The following is a 13669-nucleotide window of genomic DNA, read 5'->3' as shown; positions in this document are numbered from 1 at the left end:
AGTGGCCCAGGTGGGCTCAAATTTGTGCTCCTCCTGCCTCAGTCTCCCAGAATCCTGGGACTACAGATGTGCACCCCAACACTCAGTTGGTATTAACATCAGGGTTCCACCAGACTGTCACTGTGAAGAGTCAAAGACAATTGCTGTCAGGCTCTGTGCAGGATGTGTGACTGTTGTGTCATAATGATGCCAGCAAATCAGAGTGACACAAGGCAAAGTAGAGACCAGTATTTTCCTTGCAAAAACAAAATCCTCAACCAAATACTGCCAAGCAGAAATGCAACAAAGTAGAAGGTAAATTATACACAAGCCAACAAGCAGGGCTGACTGCAAACATGCAAGGATGGCTCGACTTCAGAAAAATATTCAAATGCATCACATCAACAGGCTGAAGACAACTCACGGCTGTATCAATTTACACACAAAAAACCTTGACAAAATGCAGCACCCATTCATGATTTCCAGAAAACTCAGCTAGCTAGGAAGCAAGAACTTTAACTTGAAAGAACATTCACACCCACTCAAACAAACAAAAAAAAAAGAATCTGTGGTTAATATCATACTAAATAATGAGAAACTCAGTTCCCCACTAAGATCAGGAGCAAAGTGAGTATGTTTTCAACATCATTCCTAGTTAATGTCAAACTGAAAGCCCAACCTAATACAGTAAGACAAAAAGAGGAAACAAAAGCCATAGAGATAGGGAAAGGAGAAATAAAACTCTTCCCAGATGACATGCTTGTCCCTGTAGGAAAATATCCAAGGATCAGGAAACACTTAAGGAAATCGTAAGCAGAAGAGCAGAGCCGCAGGACACAAAGCTGCAGGTGTAAGACAGCGTCGGTTCCCTGTACCAATAATGAGTGAATGGAACTGGGGAGGAGACAGTCAGTCACCAATGGTCCAGGGAATGGTAATTTTGCTGGGCATGAATTTAGGATCTATGCGCAGACGATGACAAAGCTGTTGAAAGAAATCACAGATCTAAGTGTAAGAGGGTCCACGAGCTGGAGGATCTAATCCTATAATGGTATCAGTTCCTTCCAGTTTCGTCTATCAATTCAGTGTAGCCAAACTCCCAGCATGCTCTTCTGTAAATACTGACCAATGAATTCTGAAGTTTAGATGAAGAAGTACACACCAGGAGCAGGCAACAGCTTTGGAACAGCTTTGCAGAGCTCACACCAGATTATTTAAAGTCACCACGAAGCTATGGTAGGAATCAAAACAGTGTGGCGGTGATGACAGAACAACTACGCACCTTGGGGGAGGGAGCACACGGCCCCACACAAACGCAGTGGCATTTGACTACTGATACAGCACAGTGCCATGGAGAACGACTGTCCTCGGTGAATGGTGCAGACCTGGACGATCGTGAGCAACTAAGACCACAGGCCTGACACCTATCACAAACAGGAACAAATGAGCGGGGCGTGGTGGTGCACACCTGTAACCCCAGCACTCCAGGGGCTGAGGCAGGCCAGCCTGGGCTATACAGTGAGTTCACAGCCAGCCTGGACTACATAGTGACAGCCTGTCTCAAAACAAACAAACAAAAAACCCGGGGATCTCAATGCATAACACAGTGGGAAAGGCCTTCCTGAAATGCTACAAACCGAGCAATGTGGTAGCTGTGGTTACTGGTCACCATGCATGTGCTAAAACCCCCAGAACTTTTAAAGTGGAGTTAACCTCTGTGACTGCAAACATCTTAAAATAGCCGAGGAAGCCCTGGGCCCCCCAGATTTGATGCAGCGATCTAACCACACAGCAAACATGTGAACACTGCACCACGAACAGCTGGGGAGAGGTGCAGACCTCAGTGATGCTGGCCGTGACTGCAGTCTGTGGGGAAAAGGGCAAAGAAATGCACCCGGAGCCAGCACCCCTCAGAGTGAGGGTGCAGAAGTCTGACTGACTACCCAGGAAGCGAACCCTGAGAAAGGGGAGGCAGGCCCGAGAGCTGGGCTTCCCACTGCCAAGGGGTTGCTGCAGTGGGCTTGGGCCGAGACCATGTGGCACAGCTCGCAGGCGCAGGGTGACAGCCACAAGGTACCCGAGGTGTGCAAGGGGCACCCTGTCCCCCCAGGCTGGTGATGCACTGCGACCCTCACACAACTACAGGAAGAAATGCTGCTATGTGTGCATGCGTGCAAGGGTCAAGGCCTGTGCCTATGGTGCTCTGGCTCTGTCCAAAAGGCACACAGGCCCCCGAGTCTGGTCTCAGCTGCCGATCAGTGCCCCGTGGGGAAAGGTCCCTCCTAGGGCTGGAGCGGTAAATACATAAAGTGAGCCTGGAGCATTTTGTACAGCCAGAAAGTAAACATGCACCACACACGCACACATACACGTGCACACACACATGCATGTACAGATACACATGCATGTACACAAACACATACACACAAATACATGGAAAGCAAAACCTGCCGTGCACTGCCTCAGCCAGGGATGGGATTGGAACTTTCCCTCTTGGCCAGCCAGAAAAACCAATGAGCCCCAGAACATCCTGAGGAAAGCAAGACAAATGCCAGCTGAGGGGCCCGCCACCCCATACATAACCCAGAGACCCCAAAACTGCCTAAGTGCTCAAACTAGGGACAGCTTGAGAAACCGTCACTGCCAGGATGTAAATGTCATGCATTACCCCGAATGGGACCCTGGTCCAGAAAAAGACTAAGGAAATCCAAAGGGACTGACGACCTCAAGGTTCTGCAGGTCAGAAGTGTCACTGGGCCCTCAGATCAAAGTGTCAGCTGGGCCAATCACCCCCGAGCTCCCAGGCACAATCCCTTTGCTGCCACTGCGCTGGGCTCCTACTCTCAGGAATCCACTCCTGGCAAACCCCTCACCGTGTACCCAAGGACAACTGAGGCCGCAGCTGCTAGGTGCGGCGGGGTCCCCCACTTGTCCCTCGGAGACTGGCACTACAGGAAGCCCCTCCCTCCCGGCCCCAGCACACGCTCCTATTTTTAGGCTCTCAGTGTAACAGCTCAGGCTGAGCAAGATGCCGAGTGGCACAGTTTATAATTAGAGCCCAGAAGGGGCTGCCACGCTCTCAGTCTGGCAAGGTTTGATGCCCTCGGATGGTACAGGCTGACGAAACGACAGGCACCGCCCGGGACACGTGGGGCCAGAGGGGCCTGCCTGTAACCCGGAGGTTTTCCTGACCTCAGGGTCGGGCTCCTACACAGCCACGTGCTGGAGCACGCTGGAGTCCTCCGCCCTCCAGAAATAGCGCCTCCGCCTCTGTATTAAGGTTCTTAAAACATGGCAACATTTGAGCCTCAGGCCGAAAGCATTTTAATGACAGCCTGAAAATCCGATGTCTGCTCTCCTCGCGTCAGAGAAAGCAACTTCCGTGCCAGCTCCAGGCTCAGACACAGTCTGGGGGCAACCCGGCAGGGAGGAAGTGCCAGGACTCTTAGGCAGGCTCCTGGTCCACAGTGCTGCCCCAGGGCACAGCTCCTGCCTGGCAGGAGCCACGCCCAATGTGGGGACTGCAGGGTAGGCATCGCTGAAAGTCCAGCTGTCGGGTTTGGCTGCTGCTGCTGTGCTTGAAAAAGAAGGGGGAAAGCACATCTAGAAGCAAGGCTGGGGGCTAGGGTGTAGCTCAACGGCTCAGGTGCCTGCCTGGTAAGCGGGAGGTCATGAGTTCGATCCCCACTACCAAAAGAAAAGAAGAAACGGGGTTGGGATGAGTGGCTTGGTGACAGAGCACCCGCCTGGCCCCTGCACGGCCTTGGGTCCCATTTTCACACACAGGCAAACACTTGCGCACATCATACTCATACATGCACACAAAGAGCTGGAACAAAAAGCAAAAATCTCAATTCACGAGAAGTGGCAAATAACCACTAAAGTCCCCACAAAGTCCTTCCTGCCTGCCTGAAGGAGATGCTGGGGAATCTGCGTTCCCCACAAGGGGGCCACCACATAAGTAAAACCCATTACCCACGCAACCAAAGCAGTTCCTGGGCATTTCACACCCCAAGTCCATGGCCCTATCAGCCTGTGTCCCTCTCAAGGCCCACAGATCACTGCCCTTTTCTGGCATGCAGCAGGCAAAGCTGCAGAGTGGGGACCGAATCAGATGGGGTCCGGTCATGGCCACTTGAGGAGCTGTCTCTTATTAACCAAGTGGACGACGTGGCGATCACGTGTCCATCATGGGTGACAGAGGAGCCTGTCAAACCCATATCACTGCCACCAGTGACTGCAAGCAGGCATCCAGAGAGCAGCATGGCAAGGGCACAGCAAGGGCGGGCTCTTGCCTCGGTCCCCAAGAACAGGGCAGGGAGCTGAGCGTGGTGGTGCTCACCTGTAAGCCCAGTACTCAGGAGGATGAGGCAGGAAGATCGCTGCAAGTTAGAGGCCAGTCTGTGCTACATAGTGAGTTCAAGACCAGTCAAACTACAAAGCAAGACCCTATCTCAAAACAACAAAGACAAAAAGGAACAGGACAGGGAGCTGGCTCACACCCCAGATATCTGAGAAAGGTGACATCCACACAATGGCCCTGTGCTGTCTCAGGAAACCAAGAAGGGCTGAGGGAGGGCTGGCTGCCAGCCTTGGCCAGCCTTGGCCTGAGGTCACCTGCCTGCCCCATCCCTCTGCTGTCAGAGGACACAGGTGTTTGGGGAGCTTCGCTCAAGCTGCAAACCACTAAGAAATGCACTGCAGCCTTGCAGGATGAAGAGAGTGACAGCAGCACTTACACAGGCAGTGTGGACCTGGCATTGTGAAGCTGTCTGTGGAAAACAGTGTAAACGTGCTCAGAGTCTTCGTTTCTTTTAGACAAGGTCCTGCTCCTTCTGGTCCAGGCAGCCTCAAACTTCCCTCCTTCCTCAGCCTCCCAAGTCCTGGGATTCCAGGTGCACATCCCCACGCCTGGTTACCACAGTCACCATCATGTTTAACTGACTAGGCTTTCTTTCTTTCATTCTTTTTGGTCTTTTTAAGATAGGGTCTCACTATGTGGTTCATGCTGGCCTTGAGCTCACTTTGTAACCTAGGCTGGTCTTGAATTTGCAACAATCCTCCTGCCTCAGCCTCCCAAGTGCTGAGATTACAGGTGTACATGATAACCCCACATCCCGGCCTGTGCTTTGCTGGGGCCCCCACTACTGCCTGGAGCCCCTCCGCAAGGCAGAGCACTCCAGATGCATAGCTACAAGCAACCTGCGGAGGAATACCCTGGGGACACCGGTCACACACCCAGGGGTCACTGGGTCTCAGTGACATGTGTGGCTGGGGCACTACCCTGTGCCATCTGCTCAGCCAGCTGAGGGTATGGAGGCATCAGGTGCTCCTGCAGGGCTATTAAAGACCCTATGATAAGGAGATCATTCAAACCTATAAAAACACAAGGCCATGGACTTACAGGTGGAAAGAAAAACCGAGCCTTCGCCAAGGAGCTGGGCTTTAAACTGGGCATGATGGGGCGGCCCCTAACCCTAGCAACTGGCAGGCTGAAGCAGGAAGATCTCAGCAAGTTAGAGGTCAGCATGGGTTATATAGCTAAAGGCCAGCCTGGACTACAAAGCAAGACTGTCTCAAAAGAGAGACAGAGAGAAAGGGGTGGGGGGGGGCTGGGCTCTGAGATGACACAGCCTGCAGATGAAGCACCAGCTGCCAGAGACACAGGACAGACAAGTGCTTGCTTCACTTCTGCCACCAACCCAGAGCCACTCAGGATGGTGTGCAGCTTACTTATTTATTTAGAGACAGGGTCTCCCCATGTAGTTCAGGCTGGCCTAGAACTATTTAGCCCGGGTTGGTCTCCAATTTACAGAAATCTTCCTGTCTCAGCCTCCTGGAGTGCCAGGATTATAAGCAGGCACCACCACACCCAACTGTGTGTAGTTCTTTCTGGGCTTGGAAAGGCCTTCACTACTCCAAAGGCATGAAAGAGGGCCAGCTGCTCCAGGGACCAGCAGCATAAGGTCCTGGTGCTGCCACCCCACTCCTCCTCATGCCATGACACCCTTCCCTTCACTAGGGCTCCTTCCAGACACCTCCTGCCTCCCCTCCTAATCCCTAACCGCCTCCCTTAGGGACCCGAACCCCCAGCCGCCTAAAACTGCAACAACACAAACTCCACCAGGACCCCAAGTTCTAGTTCAACAGAACAGCACACAGCGTGCTCTCTTGCCTGCTTCTGTCCCTCAATAGCCAAGGTGGCTTGATGACACATTTCTGGCTCTGCCACATGTTGGAGCAGCACCTGCTCAAATCAAGCACTGTAACAGCCCAGTGACCGGTGTGGCACGATCCTGCTTGAGGCTGAGTCATTGACCACTCTGACCTCTTTATTTTACTTATTCATTTTGGTGCAGTACTAGAAATTGAACCCAGGGTTTACACTGGGCTACATCTCTAGCCTTTTCATATTTATTTTCATTTTGAGATGGAGTCATGGTAAATTGCCTGGCCTGAACTGTAATTTACAATCCTCCTGCCTCAGCCTACCAGAGTGCTGGAATTATGGGAAGTTTGTCAACACACCTGGCTTCAACATCCAATTTTTAGAAACCCCCAGGGGCCCAAAGGGTATTTATTTACCCATAACCCAAATCACAGAGCCCCCGTTACGAAGGATCTTTTCCAAAATGCTTACCAAAGGAAAAGTGTACTGAGTTTCAGTCTGCCCTCCTAAAAGTGATTTCTAGATTATAAATTCATTGAATTGTAGAAAATTTGGAAAATATATAAAAGGAAAACTCAAACTATTAGGCCGCTCCATGCCCACACAGAATACCCCTGGAGACTGGAAACTGAAACACACGCACAAGATAGAACACGAAACACAAAGAGTCCTCATTTCCTGCTGGACGGCCCAGAAAGGCTGCAGAACTTGTTCGGCAAGGCTGGGGCTCACGGGTACACAGATCCACAGATGGGGTGCAGCCCAGTGTAATCAGAGGCATGGCAGCCGTCCCCCTCTTGGCCCCACCCCACCAGCCCCGCTGGCTCAGGGCCCCACACGTAATTAGAGGCAGGAAGCAGGAAGCCCAGCTAGGAGGATTCGATGATCAGAAAAATAAATACGGCAAGGGCGCGTCCTTCACCAGGTGGAAATCAATACGCGCGCCCTGGGGGTCACTGAGAAAGACATCTCCATGGCTCGGCTGGAAGTGAGAGGCAGGGTTCAGGTTCAGGCTCCGGCTCTGGCACCGGCAACAGAGCTGAAAAAGCAGCCAGACCACACCAGTTCCGTCAGACCGAGCAGGCAACCTGCATTTCTGGACAGTGGCACCCAAGCAGTCTGTAAAATGCACATCTTCTCGACCAGCACCGCCGGCCAGGCATGAGGAGGGTGCCAATGCCAGGCAGACCTGACCCCAAGCAGGTGCCACCACAGGGCTAGCACGACTGGCTGCGTGGCCTGGCCTGTGTTCCTTGTCACAAAGCCCATGCTTCCTCCTGACTCTCTGTCTTTGATAATCGTGTTTTCAGGCATCAGATTACTTCTGATTTGCTGCAACTAAATGTTTACAACCTACAGAGGTATAAGCACTTGTGGAGGGGCTGGGAGGCCCTCCATGCTGGGCGCCCTAAGTAAATCTTTGTTTAACGAATGCTTTGAATGAGACCCATTCAAAGGACAGGGAAGGGCACGGTCTCCATATGCTAAGAAGCTGGAGGCCTGTGCCCAGTCCCATCTTGACACCTGACTGCCTGAAGCTGCCATCTGTCACTCTTTCAGGGGCCTACAACACAGCAGCAGCTCACACTACAAGCTGGGCAGAAGCCACACGGCTTGGCCCGCGCTGCCAAACGTCTCCCATGGAGTAAGGTTGCTTTGTTTTGAGAAAACAAAAGCATCGGACACATAAGTCTCTGCAGACACCAGCTGTGCATGCTGAGGAGACTTGTGTGTGGTCCCACACAGGGGCCTTATGCATCGATTCTAGAAAGGAGAAAATGAAGAAGGAAGCCAATAAGGAAGTAAAGGTGGACCTCCAGGAAGGCGACTTTAGCAAAGCCTGGTCTGCAAAGCACGCCAGACACAGCCACAAGCCACAGAAGCTGCCGTGGTCCCTGGGTTTCCAGGTCAGGGACAGGGCTCAGCCCGTGCAGGTCATGACAAGGGCTAGGGCCAAGCAAGGAGGACAAGCAACTGTGTACCCTGTCTCTGCAAGTCCTGACTGTGGGGACAGTGCTCACCTACCCTGTCTTTGGGAAATCTGCCCTCTGCCCCCAGAACGAACTTCTGCCCACATCTGCAGGCAGAGAACACATGACGAAAAAGCAAACTGGAGCCAGTGATTAGGGGGAAAATCAAATAAAATTAAAATTTAATGGGGCAGAGCGGAGGTGGCTGACTAAGCAGGGCCGATTTCCTTCCGCAGGCTCAGGGGCAGCCCAGGATGGCCAGATTTCTCCTGGGAATTCAGAGGCTGCGATCTGACTGTTCACAGCTTCCCATGTAGGAAAGCCTGCAGCAGCCTCCAACTCTGTGGGAGGAGTGGGACCCAGTTTATTTGCCATGGGCCCTGGCTGTCACCCTCAAGGTGCTCAGTGCTGGAGAGGTGCACCCCCACCCCCGCCCCAAAGAAACAGTGCTGCTAAGGCCCTCACAGGATCCCAGGGGACAGGCCATGCACGGCAGCGCACACTGGAAAAGCCTCCCTGTGGCCTCACCATCAACAAACGCAGGTTTCTCTTGGCACTGGGTGGGATTCATTCATTGGGAAAAGCAAGGAAGCCCTCAGAGGGCATGTATGCACTCACATGCACATATGCACACGCACCCCTGCCTGCAGGCATACAAGGCCCGCGGCAGGGTTTCTGCATTGTCGTCTCTGTGTCTGTGTCCTTCTCCGTGGCCTGCGAGAAAGTCGGGCACAGAAACACCAAATGCATGTGACAACAGGAGGACCCTGAACTGCCTGAGAGCAAGGCTGGCCCCGTTGGCCAGGAGCGCCCCTGCGGACAAAGAGGGCATCAGAGAGAAACCCCTTCAGGGTCACCTGTCACCACCAACACAAACCACACGCAGTAGCCGGGCCCGGCCCAGGTCACTCACCCATGACCCTGCCCTAGAGGTGGCCATTAACAGACGCCGGGTTTGGTGAGGCTGCATGGCTGGCACCAGGTCACACAGCAAGCAAGACATCCAGAGACATGTCCCCAGTGCAGCCTTTACTGCAGTGCTTGGACTGGCAGCTAAGGCATCTCAGGGTCCCACTTGTCTCCCCTTCAGGGAGCCCAAGAAGCAGCCCTGGGCTGGGTGGCCACTGTCCCCAGGCGAAGGATGTGCAACCACACCCATAGTTCCCAGGATGCAGCCCCAACATCAGACACAGAGAGGTGAACTGCCAAGGGCTCTGCTTTCTTCTGGGCTGCTCTGATTTTCCAGTTAGCATTTACTCATGAGAGCCTGTGAGAAAGCAGCCTTGCATTCATTTCCTAATTTAGAGAACTAAATTCTGACAGAAAACAATCTTAAAATAAAACCGTATTAACAATTTTGTTACATTTCGCTGCCAGGGCAGGCCAGCCCCCTCTGTAAGGGAGTGCCATAAATTACTTTACTTACGCAAAGTAAACGCTGGGGCTACTCAACATTTCAGTTGCTACAGGCTGGAAATAAGTGGAGGGCCAGGCACACACCTGTGAGCCTGGCTGCTTGGGGACTACAGAGCCACCACCGAGCACATGGCACAGCACCCTGGTGATGGTACTGGAATTGATGCCATCGGGTTCAGTGACAACCTGCAGGTCCAGCCTGGAGAAGGAGAGCCCCTGCCACATGTGACAGATGTTCCAGTTCCAAAAGGTACCAGGAGCAAGAGGATACGTCCTTTCCACCTGGGACTCGTGTCAGGGTCACAGGCAGCCAGGGACAGCAGGAAGAGGGAGGCCCTGGATTCATGGTGATCCCAGCAGCGGAAGGGTCTTCAAAGTCTCTTCCTCCCTCACACACAGTGGGCAAAGGATTTTCACCACCTGTAACTGGAGCACCTTGAGCTGTGTGCTGAGAGCACTCGGTGGCTGCTGGGCTCCGTGGGAAAGGGTTCGGTGTTCCTGAAAGTCATTCCTGCACTGCGCAGACGACCCAGGCGGCTCCCCTTGAATGCAGAACAATTGCTTCAGCGTTAAACCCAACCCCGTCTGGTGTATTGGTATGTACAGAGTGGGTTATGCTATTTCCTTCTCGCTTCAATTGGCTCCTAGTAATGCAAGTAAGGCTGGCTAAGGTACTGACACGTTATCCTTGAGGCCAGCCGATAGCTTCCTGTTTCCTCACAACGTGTTACCTATAAAAAGTTGAGCACAGCGGGATGGCAGAGCCATATAGCTCCAGGAATGCCAGCTGGGCTCCAGCCATGAGATAAGAGGCTATGAATTCCCAGGGCACAAACATTCACACATCAGAAACACAGGCAACAGCCTCCTAAAACCATTCAAATGCTGCCCCAGTCGAGTTCTGCAGCCTGGTCTTTCTGAATACCCTCCTCCCTGCACACCGCAGAGGTGCCTGCTCTCCACCGAGTCAGCGCAGCTCACCTAGCTCATGTAATTCCTGCCATCCTCACTGTCACTCATCCTCAAGCCACTCCCTTCTCCACAAGATAGCAAATTCTGGGGGAGGCCGTGGGGATCAGGGCCTTTGTTCCGTGCATCCTCACCTGGATGGAGCTCAGGACCCCTTGGCTGCCCGTAACTTTTTAAGTGTGTCTTAGTGTCTTTATCCTCGCTATGCATGTCGTCCCCTCGGGCTTCTCTGCAGGCTGAGAGACAAAGGACCACATTTCTATCCCCGAGTCTGAGGGGAAACCAAGTTAATCCCTGCATAAGCAGCTGAAGGAGCAGAGCGATCTGGCCAAGGTCGCAGTAAACCCTCTGCCAATAGAAGGAACAGGAGGCTGTTCCCAAGCACATTAAGGTGGTCCAAGCCTGACGTTGGGGACAAGACGCCTTCAAGACCTTTCCCCCTTCTGGTTTTGAGGCTCTAACCCCCGCTCTCGTACCAGCTCCCAGGAGTTCTCACTCACTGCTTGGGAAGTTGTGGGGTAAAAGCACTACAGCCAGAGAGTGGCAAAGGGGCCAAGCGGGCAGCACCTCTGCCGCAGCCTCTGAGGCCAGCAGGACTCCCCACTTCTGAGGACAGGAAGCCGAGACTCCCCCACGAGACCTGGGCCCCGCCTTCTCAAGGGTGGGGGAGCACACTGCGTCAGTAACTAAGTGTGTCTCCTGGTAAAGCTACGATCACTAAGGTCCCTAATGTGCCTGTGCAAATCAGTTTCCTCCGAGCAGGAGGTATTCTTACGCCTGTTTAGAAAATGAGGTCTCTGAAGACAAATGCACCGGTCCTCCCTACCCTTGGACAGCTTCTGACCACTCTTCTGGCCAGCATCAGTCCCGCCGACAAGCACGGGCTGGGGGGACAGCAGCCCTGGGCACCAGGGCCACAGCTGGATTCTGAGCACCGGCTCTGCATTTCTGGCCCCGGCTTCACCGGGGGTCTCAAGAGAAGACACTGGAGAGGACCTGGCATTTTGCAGGACTACCAGTGCCATTCGGACAGAGTGCTGCAATGCTTGCAAAGCCAAGAATTTGAGAAAATGTGTAATATAGAAATATTCACACACTCACATGCAGGCACCCAAAAGGGAGGCACAAAGCCTCCTTCCACAAGGTTTATTTCTACAAAGCACAGCAGAGCCTGAGTGATCTGCTAGAAATGCCACTTATATCTAAAATCCTTCCTTCTGTTCCAAAAAACATTCTGGGTCGGCCTTGGAGTCTTACTTCCTGGGATCCTTTTGCAAAAAAGCAACCCCAAAGCCACAAGCCCACAAGATCAGAAATAACATATGTTAAGCAACATTTCCTGTCTTTTTATACCTAACAATAGCATGAACCAGCTTGCACCGGGTGGAGGTGTGGAAGTTGATGGGTGAGACGCCGCCCGGAGGCTTAAGGAAAATTTCAATGAATTATTTTAATAACGGTCACTCCCCCCACTGCTGGTCAGGCAGAGTAGCCAGTATTCATTAAATACACATTTACATTAAACACACTCAGTTGGAGGTACGCAGCCCTTAGCTCCTCCATCATCCACCAAGGGTTTAATGCTGGCTCTGCCAGATCGTGCCAAAGAGAAGCCGAGATGGCTGTCCACTGCGCACGCGCACGTCTACACGCTTCGGGGTAGGCGCTGCTGACTGTCGCCTTATGGAGGGAAAAGATATGGGCTCTGTTGCTGGTGGCTTACAAAACGCTGGCCTTGCAAGCTGGGGTCCCACAGTGGCTCAGGAGAGTGGCACCAAGGGATATAAAGCAAAGGGGAGTATCGCGGTGTGAAAGGTGCAAGGTGTGGCGTTGCGATGGGTGCTAGCCAGCAATGGGTGTTTTCCTTTTATAAATAAGACTGGAAGAAGAAAGCTTTCTAGGCTGGCTTTCCTTCTTGGAGGAAAGGAAGGTTGACAGCGAAATAATAAAGACACACAAGGCAAATCCCAGGACTCGGGAGGCTGAGGCAGGAGGATCACAGCCATTTCAAGGCCAGTGTGAACTACATGGCGAGACCCTGTCTCAAAAGAAAAAAAAAGATACACAAGGTCAGTGCAGAAGGGGTCACTTTCTGAGCAGGTGGGTGAGACAAGACAGCTTCACTCCATGTCCGAGTCACCAAAAGTCAGACACAGGCCTTCTGCCTTCTGTCTCCTGCAGGAATGGAGGTTGGGGACGGGGCTCCCAAAGGTGTCCCAATACCGCAGGCTGGGCGCCAAGCTGGGAAAAGCTTGCTAGGTCAGGCAGCCCATTTCAGGGTTTTCTACCTCTGGGTGCACCCCCCACAGGATCAGCCACAAGCAAAAAGTGGGGCAGAATGTAGTCTTCAGGAAAGCGTGTTAGACAGCAGCAGCCTGGCCTGGAACCCAGCTTCCAGAGGAGTGAGGAGGACAGGAGATCCGCCCTCCTGGCAGAGCAGGGCAGGGCCAGTAACTGCCAACGTGGGCACTGGGCACGGGCTCCGCCAGGTCCTTCCCAAACTGCTACTTCTCCCTCCAGAAGCTGAGCCTGATCAGGCATGGTGGTTCACACTTGTGATCCCAGCACTTGGGAGGCCAAGGCAGGAGGACTCCCCCCTGGAGATCAGCCTGAGCTACATAGCCAGACTCTGTCTCCAAAAAAACTGAAAAAAGGAAGCTGAGGAAGAAAGTATCCACACGGGCTGTACAACAAACTATCTCACACACACACACACACACACACACACACACACACACACACAGAGCTTCAGCTACTCTGTAACAAACAAGGAACAGCAGAATAAGCACCACCAGGGATTTCAGATCAGTTTACTGATACCACTCTTATTAGTTACTTATTAGTAGCTCAGTTTCACTGAAGAGGAAGCCAAGGTCCAAGGTCCCCGGCGATAGGAACAGACTGTCTCCTTTCCTACCTCCTGGCAGCCCTATTCTCTTCCCAACACTGAAATGCAGATGAAATGGAGAAAATGTTTGAAAAATCCTCCAAAGTCAGATTACTTTTCAGCATTCTACCCTCATCCTAGTTACAAAAAACAAAACTATATGAAATCCAAGTTGGGTATAGTGTACTCGGGAGGCTAAAGCAGGAGGATCACCAAATTCAAGATCAGCCCAGCTACAGAGCAAGACACTGTCTCAAAAAAACATACAAACAGAAAACA

At 52.6% G+C, this 13669-nt stretch overlaps 1 protein-coding gene across 4 annotated transcripts in view; it reads right to left on the bottom strand.

The window, feature by feature from the left end:
• The window catches only part of Tbc1d8 (TBC1 domain family member 8), an 83231-nt gene that overhangs the window by 49637 nt on the left and 19925 nt on the right, over positions 1-13669 (bottom strand). The window lies entirely within an intron of this gene.

Source organism: Cavia porcellus, unplaced genomic scaffold, assembly GCF_034190915.1.
Source record: "Cavia porcellus strain 051 isolate PalLab524CR breed Dunkin Hartley unplaced genomic scaffold, mCavPor4.1 scaffold_18, whole genome shotgun sequence".
NCBI lineage: Eukaryota > Metazoa > Chordata > Mammalia > Rodentia > Caviidae > Cavia > Cavia porcellus.
Note: the sequence above shows the minus strand (reverse complement) of the source record. Positions and strands in the feature narration are given on the sequence as shown.